Source organism: Eublepharis macularius, chromosome 5 (assembly GCF_028583425.1).
Source record: "Eublepharis macularius isolate TG4126 chromosome 5, MPM_Emac_v1.0, whole genome shotgun sequence".
NCBI classification, from domain to species: Eukaryota; Metazoa; Chordata; class Lepidosauria; order Squamata; family Eublepharidae; genus Eublepharis; species Eublepharis macularius.
This window is the reverse complement of record NC_072794.1, coordinates 174,083,935-174,098,480: the sequence shown is the minus strand read 5'-3', so window position 1 is coordinate 174,098,480 and position 14,546 is coordinate 174,083,935.

Genomic DNA, 14,546 nt, shown 5'->3' with positions numbered 1-14,546 from the left:
GGTCCATCATGGAGCAGGCATGGCTTGCCTACGCTCCGCCTCCCTATACTTACCCCAAACCTCAATCTCCCCTGGGGAAAGGGGCACGGGTGGGGGGAAGTGTTGCTTGCCTGCTACCGCAGAGGCCAAATCGCCCTGCACCAGCTTTCCAAGGCAGACCTGGCCAATGCACGTGTCCGAAGACCAGGTCTACTCACCACGGCATTGCAAAGTGGTCGGCTCCACACTCCCCAGACCCGATTGTGGCAGGATGTCATGGGCAGGCCTTGGCTTGCTTGTGCTCCACCTCCCAAGGTGAGTACACCTGGCATCCGGATCAGCAGAGGTCAGCTCTACCTGCCATCGCGTTGTAAGGTAGGTTGACCTGGCCTTCGCTCACAGATGAAGGCCAGGTCTACTTGCTAAAACTTTGGCGGGTAGACCTGACCTCCACTCATCTGAAGGCCAGGTGTACTTGCCATGGCATTGAAAGGGGAGTAGACATGGCCCCCGCACATCCGAAGGCCAGGTCTACTTTCAGGTCTAATTGCCATCCTTCTTTGGTAGGTTGACCAGACCTCCACCATCTGAAGGCCAGGTCTACTACCTATGGCATTGAACGGGGGAGGAGTAGACCTGGTTTCTACATGTCTGAAGTCCAGGTCTACAGAGGTGACCTCCACTCATTTGAATGCCAGGTCTACTTGCTATGGCATCTAACGGGGGGGGAGTAGACCTGGCTTCTGCATGTCTGAAGCCCAGGTCTGTTCGCCATGGCGCTGCAAAGCAAGTAGACCTGATCTCCGCACATCTGAAGGACAGATTTGCCATGGCCACTTGGCCTCTGTACGTCTCAAGGTCACGTCTACTTGTCATGGCTTTGCAAGGTGACTTGACCTGGCCTCCAGACCCATACAGCTCAGCTCTATCTGCCATAGACTTGCAGGGACAGGCCAATTGGGCCGGGGGAAACAGGGGAATGCCACTCCCTGGGCACACTCTCGGATGGTGCAGCATGCTCCTATGCACCACTGTAGGGGGATATCAGCCCAAAGCAGTCCCAATTCGACCCACTGTGCACTGCAGGAGCACGCCAGGGCCCTTTCTCCCCCCCTCCAGGTAGAACTCCCTGGTTCCAAAGCCGCCCGATTCAGCTCAAATCGGGGCTCAATAAAATGGCTGCAAGGTGCAGAGGTGCTCCTGGGCCCTTTCTGCCCCCCCCCGACAGCACTCCAGGTCTCTGCAGTGGCCCAATTCAGGGCTGCATCGGGTGGCTGCAGGATTCAGGAGCGCTCTAGGGCCCTTCTCCCCCCCGCCCCCTCATCAGCGCTCCTGGCTCTGCAGTGCCCAAATCAGGCCTGGGATTGGCTGGTGGAGGGAAGGGTCCACCTACCAAACCCTCTGCAGCCCAATTGGGGTGAGGAGGTGGCAGGATGGACGGGCCCGCCTCCCAGCCCTTTCCCAACATGGTCGGCCAGCACTGGGGAGGGAGCAATGCCAGTCCCAGCCACCCTGTCCTCCCCCCCACCCAGATTGTGGTGCGGCAGAGGGGGCAATGCCTGGCCCGCCTGTCCGGCCCTTTCTAGAGCCCATTGTATTTTTTGCCCAACAACGGGCTTTGTTACTAGTAATAAATAAATAAATAAACGTTACAGAAGAATTAAGAGACTGACAGAAGATATATGATTTTGAAAATCAGGCTCCTGGAAGGCAAGATTTACACACTAGCAACAATATATGTGGCAAACAATACAAGAGAAAATTTTTATGAAAATATTTTCCAATCCATTTTCAATTTTCAGGAAGATAATGATCTTCAGAGACACGAATGGGTTAATGGATCTGAAAAAAAGATAGGTGGGAAAAAACCAAAGACGGCAAACTTCCCAAAAATGTGTTTAATTATATGGAAATGGTACAATCAGAAGATGCTTGAAGGATCAAAACTCTGATTAATGGAGACTACTTTCTTTTCTGACAGATACCAAACACATTCCAGGATTGATATAAAAAACCTGAGTTATCTATATTGTTTATTATTAGAGATGGGCACGAACCGAAATACGAACCTATATTAAGCATGAACCAGTCCGGTTCGTGGTTCACGAGCCGTGGTTTGTCAGATCCTATTTCTGATGAACTGACACGAACTTTAGGCTAGTTCGTTTGGTTCATTTTTTGGTTCGTGACTGCAGACAGCCTGGTGCCAACTCAATCAGTTTCCCAGGCAACAGGGGATGGACTTCCTGTAGACCTTCTGCTGGCCCGGAAGTGACCTTCTGCTGGCCCAGAAGTGATGCTTTTCTGACCCTGTTGTGCTATTTTCATGAACCAAACAAATGGGTTCACGAACCAGGGGCAGGTTCGTGAAAGTTCGTGGTTCGTGAAATTTGACAAACCACGAACCGCATGGTTCGGGGCTTTTCCAGTTCGTGCCCATCTCTATTTATTATATATGTCCAGTCTTTCTTTTCTTTTTCTTTTGATGTAATTATAATTGTGCTATCAATGTTATTTTATTTTTTCTGTGCTGCTTATATTTATAAAAATAAATTTTATATATATAAAAAATTTATACACTGCCTTAAAATACCTATGGCTCTAGCGTACATTAATTTGCTTAGTCCTTAATAGAGATGGGCATGAACCGCATTATGAACGTCAAAAACCCACGAAAATAGCAATCGCGCGATCGTGAACTGGCGGATTGTGATCAGCCATGGCCAACGAACCAGCAGTCGGGAGAGGCCTGGTTCGGGGCATTAGGGCTCGGTTCGGGAAGCCAGACACACAGGCGCCAGCAATCTATTCCCCTGGCAATGGAGCCAGGGGAATGCCTGATCTCTGTTTGCCCTCCTTCTGTTGCCCTGGAAACCCGAATGGAAGCCCAGCTTTCCTTGATCAGCAGGGCTTCCTTCCAACCACGGAGCAGCAAAGCAGTTACAAGTTGAGAGAAGATACCCAGGGAAGGGAGGGGGAAGGGGGTGTTCTGTAGCCATGGGCACTCCAATCTCATCCCTGCAAACCCTGATAGGCAGCTCTGACGGCCAAACACAGACCTCCTGTGTTGCTGAATGGGACCCCTGCTTATAAATAGTCATGGTCTCCCAGGCTGGGTTTCACTTTCTGCTAGCAGTGGAGTGGGACAGAGCTCTTGCTTGCCACTTGCTCACCTTTGGAGAGAGAGACTGAGAGAGTACAATTGAGCTTGGCTTTGGTGGATAGGGATCTATCTCCTCTGCTTCCAGGGCTGCTGCCCTGTATTGCTGGGAACAGCGGGGCGCCCCTCCGCTTTGTCCTCCACAATCCATGATCCGGTTGGGTTTGGGAACGGGAGATGTTAGTTGCTGTTCGGGAATTTGGGATCGTGGTCTGCACCGAACCACGATCCGCTGGTTCGTTAATTTTTTTGGGTTCATGCCCATGTCTAGTCCTTAACCCTGGCTGGCTGTACCCATTTTCAATGTAGCAATAGTCAGATTGCAAGGCCTCTGTTGGACATATTTACAATATAGTTGCTTGGCTGCAATTTACATTTGGGGAATGTTAGAAGACTTCACTTCTAAAGCTGTCCCTCTTCTTAGGTTTCAGAGGGGGAGAAACCAGAGAGTTAGGTCAGAGCATCTGTTTACTATTTACTCAGTTATTGCCTTGAAATATCCTTTGATGTGTAGATTGCTAATCTCAGGACTTCCTCCTCAGAAACAGATCGGTAAATAGGAATCTATCTCTCCACTTCCCTATTAAAAGTATGGAGATCCTATAATAAAGATATCCTACTTCTTTTCTAAAACTAAAACTTTTCTAAGACTTCCACACTCACACCAGCCAGCACGCCCAACCACCCATCATCACACTTTCTCTGCAATCAATGCTACTATGTTAAGGACTAGTTTCTGTTCCTTTTAATAGGGAAAAAGTAAGTCTCTATTTTATTTTACTTTTCAGTTATGTTATCATTACATTGTATTTTGGAAATGGAAAACTGGGAAAGGGTAGGCCCTATGTTTCCTTGCTGAAATAGCTTTGTTTGTTGCTGCTGCTGTTTTCTGTTTTTGAGAGGGTTTTTTTGCTGGGTATGAAAAAAACAGTTTTTTTCATGGTAATGTGTGTGTTGGGGGGGGGCTGCTTCAGCCACCCCTAAGCTCCTCTTTCAATTTCCATTCCATTTTTAAATGGAGAGGTGGTAGCTATTGCAGAAAAGGACAGTTCCTAAAATTGAGTGCTTTCTTTCTGAAGCAATGAGAAACCCCATCTGCATGAACAGGATTGGGTGGGGCGGGGTTGCAGATCAGAGGCCTTTCTGTGATTTCTTTTTGCCCTGTGTGCAGCCTGGAAAGAACATTGGGAGGGAATGTGCACTTTGTACATGTTCCTGCTCTCCATTTTCCTGGTGTAGTACAGTTTCAAAAGGGTGACCAACTAGCTAATGCCTAGAGAAGAAACTGGAAAAAAAAGATCAGTTAAGTAGCATGTTCAAAACTACAGCAATGTATTGCTATAGGATTTGGGGATTCATTCAATAGATAGATATTTTGTGTCTTTTTCAAGCAGATGGAGGCTGTAGCTACTCCTGCTGGCTCAGGCCCTCGGTGGCGTCTGGCTTCTGCTTTTGAGGAAGTGCAGGAGAGAATGCTTGTGGGAGCAGAAGAAGGGGGAATAGGGGATTAGGAGAATATTTGATTTTATTGTAATTTTTAAAAAGAGAATAAACAGTTGGCATTGTTAATTAAAAGTTAAAGTTGTATTTCAGCTGTCTGAAGATTTGTTGAATCCAAATGTGTTTTGCAAGTTGAACCTAAAGAGCAGAAATTAGCTATGCACAAGAATGCAGTCATTTCCCATAAACTTAATTATGTGGTTTTGTTAATAATGTGGTCTGAATGTCTCTGGTTTTAAGGTGGAGTCTCTTGGGTACAGGAAAACATCTAACATTAAGGACCTCTTAGTACACTTGGAATTAAAGCCTGTGGAGAACTTATCGATGGCTGCCAGAAATAGTAGCATCACTACTGGAATGCACAGGTGCGGCCACTGTGCAGCTTGCCGCTTTATGATCACAGGAGATCAACCGGCACTACGTTGCCCTGATAAACAACTACAATTAAAACAATTCATTACTTGCCAGACATCAGGAGTAGTGTATGTTATCATCTGCCCCTGTCTTAAATTGTATGTAGGGAACACCATACGCCCCTTGCAGGTCAGAATTTTAGAACATGCCTCTAGAATCAAGAATAGAGTGCTAGAGGCACCTTTGACCCAGCATTATGTGGATTTAAAACATAATTGTACTGATATCCAAGTGTCTGGTCTATATGTGTCACCCGCAATGCCACAATTAAGTAAATTTCAGTGCTAAGTCACCCTTATGAATAAGGCAGAATCAAGACTCCTGTAAATGAATGCCCAGGAAAACGTAAAAAATGTTCCCCTACAGGCTTTTCTGTGTTGCCTTTCTTAGTGTTAGATTTGTGACCATTAGTTTGTCCCATGCACATGGTATGTATATTTGTAGATCTTAATGTGATTATCCTAAAAGACAATTTCAAAAACAGGACGCAGCAGGAGATCGCTGAGATAACACTTAAAAAGAGCCCAGTAGCACCTTTAAGACTAACCAACTTTACTGTAGCATAAGCTTTCGAGAATCACAGTTCTCTTCGTCAGATGTGCATCTGACGAAGGGAGCTGTGGTTCTTGAAAGCTTATGCTACAGTAAAGTTGGTTAGTCTTACTGGTGCTATTGGACTCTTTTTGATTTTGCTACTACAGACTAACACGGCTAACTCCTCTGAGATAACACTATAACCACTGGCCAGAACAATTAATTTTGATGCTGTCATTAGAAATTTTTCACAAAAAAGGCAAGGAAAGCTCATTTTTAAGTAAATTCAAAGCCTTTTTTTTAAAAAAAAACCTTTTTTTGATCTTATGCTTAAAATCATTATGGATAAAAGAACAAGGGCTAATGGAGCAGGAAGGGGGCCCTAAATTTTTTTTTTGCACCACCTCATAAAATTCCTCTCAGAGATCCTGGTTTTGGCTATCACAAACAAAGCACATCAGGAGGCGGTGAAGCTTCCCCTCATTAGCGTTTCCGCACCCTGGGAAACTCTTACGGGATGACGCAGCCAAACCCACCTTCCTGAGTAGATATAAATTACCTGCTAACATCTTTTCTACATTGTGACACTGAGAGATCTCTGTCTTTTGGTGCTACACCTCTGAAGATGCCAGCCACAGCTGCTGGCGAAACGTCAGGAACTACAATGCCAAGACCACGGCTATACAGCCCGGAAAACCCACAACAACCAAAGCCCTTCATGGACTTGGATCCCTATATCTGCTGGACCACCTCTCCCCCTCTTCTCTCCTATGCCAGCTTCACTCATCTGAACAGGCCTTCTGCAGATACCACCCTGCAGTTGGGCAAAAAAGCTGCCTGTACACATGCATTAAGAACATAAAAAGATAAGAGAAGCCATGTTGGATCAGGCCAATGTCCCATCCAGTCCAACACTGTGTCACACAGTGGCCAAAAAGCCAGGTGTCGTCCTTAGGAGGTCTGCCAGTGAGGAAGGGACACTAGAAGCCCTCCCACTAATTGTGCCCCCAAACACCAAGAATACAGAGCATCACTGCCCTAGACAGAGAATTCCATCTATACCTTGTGGCTAATAGCCACTGATGGATCTCTGCTCCATATGTTTATCCAACCCCCTCTTGAAGCAGTCTCTGCTTGAAGCTGCCACCATCTCCTGTGGCAGTGAATTCCATGTGTTAATCACTCTTTGGGTACTTCCTTTTATCCATTCTAACCCGACTGCTCAGCAATTTCAATGAGTGCCTACAAGTTCTTGTATTGTGAGAAAGAAAAATACTTCTTTCTCTACCTTCTCTATCCCATGCATAATCTTGTCAACCTCTGTCATGTCACCCCTCAGCCATCGTTTCTCCAAGCGAAAGAGCCCCAAGTGCTTTAACCTTTCTTCGTAGGCATTACTTCTTGGGCATTACTTAGGACCAAGTCCAGGATCGCCTCTGTGGGGCCCCCCACCTTATGGAATGGCCTGCCTGAAGAGTTCAGGAAAGCTCACACTCTTCTGGCTTTCTGCAAACAATGCTAAACTGAATTATTCAGGAGGAATTTTTATTTGGGCAATAAGGTTGTGCTGTAAGCAAAGGGTTCAGAGAAGTGCTTGGGCTAAGGATAGCAACTGAAGGCTTTACTCCTAGATTTATTAAATGTCCCAGCTGTCGATCATATTCACTTACAGTGTAATCTGCCTTGACTCTCAGTGAGAAAGGTAGCAAAATAGAAAGGAGACCAGTAGCACCATTAAGACTAACCAACTTTACTGTAGCATTAGCTTTTGAGAACCACAGCTCTCTTCATCAGGTGCAAAGTGGTTCTCGGAAGCTTAAGCTTCACTAAATTTGGTTATTCTTAAAGGTGCTACTGGACTCCTTTCTATTTTGCTACTATAGACTAACACGGCTAACTCCTCTGGATCTATGAGACAGGTAGAATATCAATCAATCAATCAATCAATCAATCAATCAATCAATCAATCAATCAATCAATCAATCAATCAATCAATCAATCAATCAATCAATCAATCAATCAATCAATCAATCAATCAATCAATCAATCACAACAAAGCCTGCTGAGGGAAAATCGGCATGGTTTCTGCAAAAGGAAGTCTTGCCTTACTAAGGTTTTGGACTTCTTTGAGAAAGTGAACAAATATGTCGATAATGGACAGCCAGCGTAACAGGACTTTCAAAAGGCTTTTGGTAAGATACCTCAGAAAAGACTCCTGAGTAAGTTTAGCAATCATAAAAGATAAATAAAAGGTTAAACAACATGAAGTAAAGAGAGAGAATAAATGGATAATTCTCTGAACGGAAGGAGGTAAGCTGTGGAATCCCATAAGGTTTGGTATTGGGGGTGGTGCCCTATAATTTGTTCATAAATGATCCGGAACTAGGGAGCGACCAGCGTAGTGGCCAAGTTTTAAGATGACACAAAATTATTCAGGATTGTGAAAACCAAGACCGACTGGGAAGAGTTCTTGGAGGATTTCCACACATTGAATGAATGGGCACCGATATGGCAGATGAAGCTCAACTCTGTGCTGAGGGATAGCCGGAAAGGGATTGAAAATAAAACAGCCAATATTCTAATGCCCCTGCATAGATCTATGGTTTGGTGCCTTGTTTGGAATAATAGGTGTAGTTCTGGTCACTGTGCCTCATAAAGGACATTGCAGAACCAGCTGCTAGAACTCATCCAATAAAGTTTTTTTTTTAAATAATTTTTTATTTTAACATCTAGAACAATAAACTACAAAAAACTACAATAGTACAAGGGGAGGGAAAAAAGGGAGGAAAAAAAAAGAGGGGGAAGGGGGGGAGGAAAAATGGGGAAGGCAACTCACAAACACTAAACACTACACTTCAATGCTTTCCCTTCATACTGCCAAGTTAAAAAATAGCTTAATAAAGCAATGATGGAATGGTTGATCTTACAAAATACAAATTACAATTCCAATTAAATCTCCCCCCCCCCCCGGGCCTCGGACGCAGTTCTCTCTGAGCAGCTACAGCCGCAGCGCTCGTTGCCTCCCCCCTCCCTTCAGGCTTCAAATCTTCTTCTTTTTGCTTGGTGTCTGGCCCAAATTCTGGATTCTTGTCCACAAAATCCCTTAGCTGATCTTCCGAATTAATCTTGTAAGCTTGATCTTTATAACTAAACCCGATTCCTTCCGGAAATAGCCATTTGTACTTTATGTCACGTTCCCTCAAAAGAGCTGCCAGCTTCTTATACTTAAATCTTCTCTTCCGGACTAAAAATGGAACGTCTTTCAGTATCTTGACTTTATTTCCCAGAAAGTCCAACTCCGCATTATATGAGTTATATAAGATATTGTCCCGGACCATCCCGGATGAGAACTCAATAACGATCTCGCGAGGCAGCTGCCGCTTCATTGCATATTTTGAAGATGCCCGACGGACTCCCAAAATGGAGCTTTTTACTTCTTCTTTAGTTGCCCTCGCGGGTGTCGGTAAAAGTTCCGAGGCAAGATCCCATAAATCCTCGTTTTCCTCCTCTTTAACATTCTGGAGACGCAAAATGGTCTGTGTTCGCTCCACTTGCAGCCCAATCAGCTGGTTTTCCACCAACTTTAGCTCCTTGTTCGTTGCTCTCATAAGTGACGCATTTTCCCGAGCAGACTTCTCTGCCCCCCCGCTACTTCCTTGATGGCTTTCACATCGCTCTCAATTAAGCCCACCCTTTGATCTGTTTCATTCAGCTTGTCAACAAAGGGTTTTATGGCTTCAATAACCGATCTTTTCACCAGTTCCTCGAGCGACTCGCCTCTTCCCTGCAGGGCAGCCGAAACTGACTTGCCCAGAGCAGGACTCTGCTTTTTTGCTGCCATTTTAGGGGGGGGGGGACCGCCAATCTTCTGAGACTCTGCGAGGAGGGAAAAAAACCGAATCTTCTAAACTTCAGATCCCACCACTCCTTCACATGCGCTTGTAGTAACAGAAGGGATTCGCTTACTTACAGGCTTCCGCCTAATCCTGTTCTTTGCCGTTTTCCATGGCCCGGCAGCACACAAGGTGCCGCACACGTCTGCCGGCCTCCATAGGGACAAACGGGCAATTTACCCCCTGCCTCGATCTGCCAGAGGGCTCTTCCCGTCTCGTCCCGGACCCAGGCTCCCTCCCTGGGAGCCCTGGGGGCTAACCTTTGCAGATCAGCTGCCCAGTCAGGCTGCTCGGCCTCTTCTTCTCGGACCTGCCGAGAGGAGCGTCCGACATGGCCGCGAAAACGAAACCGAATCACTCATCCAATAAAGTTGATGGGCAGTAGACTCAGGACAAAGAAAAGGAAATACTTCTTCATAGTGAAATTGGAGGATGAAGATGGAGGCAAAATTTGTGAAAAAGAAAGTTTCCCAGGATTCAGGGCAGTTTGTGACTCAACTGGAAAAGGGCTCAATGCTTTTGTTGAGAACACTGAAGGGAAACTCGTTAAAGACTGCCACGGGCAAGGTTATGATCATGGCGCCAACACGAAGGGACAAAAGAAAGGTATCCTGGCAAGATGGCTTAAATTGTACCTATGGCTGTTACTCTCTCATCTGATCGTTTCAAATGCATCAGCAACAGCAATGGAATCTACTCCTCTTTTTGGTGTGCTAAACTGCATATTGGTGCTATTTTCTGCCTTGGTTCAATGGTGGCAGATACTGAAAGAAAATGTGCCCAACCTTACTGTGAAACCATTGAGTGGCGCTCCCTGGAAAAGTCACATAGACAGTGTGAAGCCTTTTTGATATCAGACAAAAGAAATTTCTGCTGGTCTGACAGAAGTAGCAGAGTTGTCTCAAGCAGACGAGCACGTTGTCCACCAGACCAACCGCTAGATTGCAGGTCCTTGATTTCAGTCACAGCATGGTGTGTTATTCTGTTCCACATTAATATTGCTAGTTAGGCTATGCAATGCCTTACGAGGGATGCTGCAACTGCTACTTCCCTGGTGAAGAAATGTGCAGACTTCATCACATCATACCAAGAAAATCGGTTCTGCATCATACCAAGAAAACCGGTTCTGCAAAGGTCTTGCAGAAGCCCTTGCTGCTCATGCCACTTCCACGGAGCCCCCTTGAAAGCACCGCAAGAAGAGGCAGCTTGAATATGTGAGTCAGACTTATGAGGAGGAGGAAGGCAGGAGTGCAGGAGAAATCAGCTACGCTCTTGTAGACTCTGTTTTTCAAATGAAGAGCGATTTTAACAGCTTGAGTGTCACTGGAAAATATGAGGATCCTTCTTCAACCTGCCACAGGAGACACCTGGCATCTCCTATGTGGATCTCCACGGAGCCCTCAGTGACGGTGACAAGCCCACCATCGACGATTCAGATCTTTGGCTAGGGCTGGGCCATCTCCAGCACTTTATACCTCCTGGAAAGGGCTTAACAAGAGCTGCCCTGAAGTATGTTCATATTACCAAAACGAGCGACGCCTTTCCAGATCTTCGGGTAGCGCTATGAATTCCCCCAACACTTCCAGTAGCTTCTCAACATGGCATCTCATCAAACTTACTTACGGTCTACCCTGGATGATGAGAGACTCACATCACCTGCTAGCCTCGTCTTTGAGAAGGACGTCACTCAAAACCTTAATCTCTCAGCCGCTGTACAAGAGTGAGCACAAGCCGAAGCTCGAGAAAGCCCAATCTGAGCAGCGACGGGGGACGAGACGACACAATGGAGTGATCACATTTCATTACGCTCTTTTAACAGAGAGTTTCAAAAGAGGTCTCTCCCATGCAGGAATATATGGTTTTACTTTCAATATTTTTGTTTCCTTTTTTTTTTGGCAAATAATCTTTATTTATAATACTCGTTGCATGAATAAAAACGTAAATGAAAATAGTGTTAAAATTATCCAGTTTTCCAACCATTCTGCCAGCCTATGAAGAGATGCAAATGAACGGCTTCTTTCCCTTTAGACATTGCCAGGGCTTTTTTTCTGGGAAAAGAGGTGGGGGAACTCAGTGGGTGGCCCTCGGAGAAAATGGTCACATGGCTGGTGGCCCCGCCCCCTGATCTCCAGACAGAGGGGAGTTGAGATTGCCCTCCGAGGGCAATCTCAACTCCCCTCTGTCTGGAGTTCAGGGGGCGGGGCCACCAGCCATGTGACCATTTTCAAGAGGTTCCAGAACTCCGTTCCCCCACGTTCCCCCTGAAAAAAAGCCCTGGACGTTGCAATGAACGGTCACCTTCTGAGCTCATCTCCTGCAGCTCAGCTTGGTGCCTGCTGCAGTTTGGCCTGGGAAAAAAACATTGTCCTGCTCCTGTGCCTTTAAGAGGGTCAAACTAGACATGCTGGTTTTTTAAGACTTGAGAATCCTCCATGTGAAGGAGCACAAATAAGGAAATGCCCCCCTCCATCTCTGTTTCAGCATGGGGAAACTGCTAGGTGGAGGCAGGATCCCTTCCTACACATGCAGCAGCATTCCAAGCCCGAATGGACTTTATTTTTGAAAGGCCATTCCCCATAGGTGCTGTGTGGATGCAGGAAAACAAGGCTGTATGCAGAGAATCCACACCCAGCTCTTTAAAAACGAGCATGTCTAGTTTTTGGCCCTCAGATACAGACCGTTTGTGGCAGGGGCTAAGCAGGCCATCGTCTGCCCAGCGCTGTGGGTCACGGGGCTGCTAAAAGCACAGCTACAGGGTCTGCTTCCTGAGCTGGTAACACCCTAACAGCAACCAGGTGATGTCTGAGAGAGGAGGTCCGAAGGGGAGGCAGAGCCCCTTTCCTGTGGGACTTCTTTGTTCGTCCGCTGCCCATATTGGAGATGAGTGAAGGATCAGAGTGGACTTTCACACCCAGATGTGTCTGTGTGATGCAGCTCTCCTGTGGTTCTCTGTTAATTGCCCAGGTGTATTGCGGGTGGGCAGTTCCAGGAAAGAGGCTTACTTGGGGATGGAGGAGAGGGGCCCCTTCTCTCTAGATGTGGGGTTCCTTCTCATACAGTCTAAAGCCCTCCCGGCCCCAAGGAGAGTAAGTTTCACTTAGCTGGGCAATTGGCACTCTACCTTGGCAAATCTAGCAACATGGAGCTGTGCCATTTTTAATTTGAGGCTAGTCTACTGTACTACATTCTACATGGGTCTTCCCTTGAAGTCAACTCAGAAACTTCAGTTGGTACAAAATGGAGCAGCTCAATGACTAGCATATGCTAAGCGGAAAATGTATCTCACACCAATCACGTGTTTACTCTGTTGGATACTGGGCTCAATAAAAGGAACTGAGAATTGCCTACAAGCCCCTTCATGGTCTAGGTCCAATGTGTGTGGGGGGCTGCCTCTCCTGCTGTGTTCCACCACGGCAGCTTTGGTAGTCTGAACAGAACCTTCTCAAGGTTCCTCCATGCAAACTGGCAACTTCACAACTGGTCTGCCCCCATGTTTTCTCTATGGTGGCTCCTATGGCCTGTTTGAGGAGGTCAGAAAGGCATTTCTACCATTTTGCAGAATGTGTGAAACAGAATAGTTCAGGAGAGCATTCTTCTAATGGAATTGATCTGTAGTGGGACGGAGTGGTCCAGAAGGCACCTTCCTATGAGAGCAGGGCCAGCGCGCCCATTGAGGCTAGGTAGGCAGTGGCCTCAGGCGCGGGGTGCCGGAGGGAGCGCCGGAGGAGGCGGGGGGGGGGGGCGGGAGCACGCACCACAGAGCTGCGGCCTCCTAGCCCTCCCACCCTGCACCGCTGCTGCCGCCAGCACACCCCCCCCCGGCCGGGTGCAGCCGCCGCGGGCAGGCATCTGCGGCGGCGCAGGCAACCAAGCGGGAGAGATCGGAGGCCACCCGCGTACCATCAGAGCTGCCCGCCACAACGATCGGGCCGGCAGCGGCGCGCGCACTCCCATGATGACGTCACACATGACGTCATCATGCAGGCCGGAGCGCACATGCTTGCGCGCGCGCAGGGGAGCACCCGGCCAGCTGGCTGCGAGCGCCGAAAACCCTTGTGCCGCCCCTGTATGGGAGTGTGTGTGTGTGGGGGGGGGGATTGCATTGCCTGCACCTGCCTTGTCACCCCACATTGTGTGTTGCTCGCACTAGGACAGCCTGGGAAGTTTGGTGTTCACATTGTCATTTAATGTATTCCTAGTATGAATACATTGGTATTGGCATTCAGTTTTGTATTCCTGGTTCTATTGCATTGTTCATTTACATTGTTCATTGTGTATCTCATACTGTATGTTCACACTGTTGCTTGTGTTGCCATTCAATTTTGTATTCTTAGTCCTAGTGCATTATTTATTTGATGTCTTATAATGTATGACAACATTTTTTTTCTCTGTCTGTACTTTGCAATGCACATTTTCTTACCTGAATAGGTGGTCTCCTTGTGAGCTGGGGGAATTAGCATTAGCAAGTGAGAGGGGATAACTGCAAGATTTTTCCACCAATGTATATCAAGATCATTCCTCTAGAGAACCCTTTAATAAACAGGTGGGTATTCAACAGGAAAGGTTTCTTTATTAACAGAGAAGTAAAAGGCAAGCAAACAGAAAACACACACAGCAGGCACAGAGAGCTAACTAAGAAAATAGTGGGGAAATGGGAAGGCAATTTCAGGGAGGGCTACAGTTACCAGTCCGGAAGAAGTGGGCGCCCATGGAGGTGGTAGTGAGGATGGCCAGCGTCTCATAAAGGGGAGAGGGGGCTCGACATTGTCTGAGGGTGCATGGATGGGTCCAGAACACACAGGGTGGGATAAGAGTGCCTCTGCCCCTGCTCTACTGCAGGACCGATCAAGATCAGGGCCTCACAGCACTTTTTAAATGGCTTTAAAAGCGCGGTGGCAGCCCCCTTGTGGACACGAGGATGTCATCATATCTAGTCTGACCTTCATTTTAGGATCAAGGGGGTACTTTTAAGTGGAAGGCACAGAAGGAGACACCAGGAAAAATAGTTCTATGTAGGGTTGCCAACTCTGGCTTACAAAATTCCTGGAGATTTGGGGATGAAGCCC